At 32.8% G+C, this 1,394-nt stretch overlaps 1 protein-coding gene across 2 annotated transcripts in view; it reads left to right on the top strand.

The window, feature by feature from the left end:
- The first annotated feature begins 40 nt into the window (after positions 1-40).
- The window catches only part of LOC107562470 (NF-kappa-B essential modulator-like), a 6,692-nt gene continuing 5,338 nt past the window's right edge, over positions 41-1,394 (top strand). Inside the window, exon 1 of one of the 2 annotated variants that reach the window (XM_016247109.1) lies at positions 41-343. The gene's annotated coding sequence lies outside the window, so the exon portion shown is untranslated. The remainder of the gene's footprint in view (positions 344-1,394) is intronic. The other variant, XM_016247110.1, reaches the window with a different exon arrangement.

Here is a 1,394-nt window from a genome sequence, read left to right on the forward strand (position 1 = left end):
CAACCCTGCTGAAGAAGTTTCCTGTGGCTTTTTACTGTAATCTGTCTTCCCATAATTCCACTACCCGGAAACAGCGCACAGTGTGATGAGGCGCGGAAGTATCGCGGGGGAATTCCTCGACATTCTGCACCTAGCCGAGCTTTTCTGGACGGTTTTAGCTCATTTACTTTATCAAACTCAGTTTTAACTTTCCAGCTCGGTGAGGCTGAAGATGTTTGCCGACCTTAGCGTCTGTGGTTGACTATAAACCGGGCCGTGTTTCCTTGGCGGAAGACCGACAGTCAGTGGATCTGTGTTAGCGCAGTTGGTTAAACACTGTGAACGGCTTAGAAAAGGTAGTAATTACTTACCTATTACATCCTCCGATATATTTATCACATCATTTATGTATGTCTAATGAATATGACTCGTGTTAGTCTGTGGTTTTGAATGTTTTGGTGTTTTAAATGCGCTGATGCTAGTCGTGTCGTTAGCTGAGCACGTTACGTCTGTCAGGAACCTGTAAACAAAACATTGGATCTTGCTTTTCAGGAGATGTGACAAGTTGTTTAAAATAAACTTGTCAATCAGTGTTTTTGAAGTGTGTGTTTCTTTTTAGAAGCAACATCACACTGAGAAACAGTAAACCGTTTTTAAATGGGAAAATGATCATGAAACTCTATATAGATTCTATAGTTTTTGTCAACTTAAATATGATTGGAGTGATTATTTCATTTGAACTGTAGCGTTGTTAAGGGCGGAAATCTGAAGGAATCGCCCTATTTAGCCCGCAATTCATCCATTACAATTTTAAACTTAATGTGAGGGTTTAAAATTATATAATTAATAATGTAGTATAAACCAGCACTGAAAAGCCATAAAAATATAATAATATTGTTAAAATAAATAAATAAAATGTTGGTAATCGTTAACTAATCATCAACTAAAAATGAAAAATTGTTCATACGTAAGAATTTATTAATCTTAGTTAATGTTAAATTCAGCATTTACTAAAAATATAAAAACAAAAAGTTGTATTTGTTGATATTATTTAAATGAACCCGAGCTGGCATTGGAGTAACAAATAACAGTTCTATTTTTATTAACTTTATTGATTGTATAATTGCTTAAATTTACAGTCATTCGCTCTCAAGTGAGCAGTGTAATATTTTATAGTCCAAAACGGAGATGAAAATAACTTGGTGATCATTTTGAATGCAAAAGAACTTTGCATAAATGTAATGGCACAAATGTAAATCCCAATAATAAAAATAATAATAATAACAATAAATTCATTATGTGTATTTTTCAGCTTTTACTAATACATTATTAAAATCAAAAGTTGTATCTGTTAATATCATTTAATAAACCTGGGCTAACATAAACTAATATGAATAGTTGTATTTTTATTAACT

This window comes from Sinocyclocheilus grahami, unplaced genomic scaffold (assembly GCF_001515645.1).
Source record: "Sinocyclocheilus grahami isolate Dianchi unplaced genomic scaffold, SAMN03320097.WGS_v1.1 scaffold824.1, whole genome shotgun sequence".
NCBI lineage: Eukaryota > Metazoa > Chordata > Actinopteri > Cypriniformes > Cyprinidae > Sinocyclocheilus > Sinocyclocheilus grahami.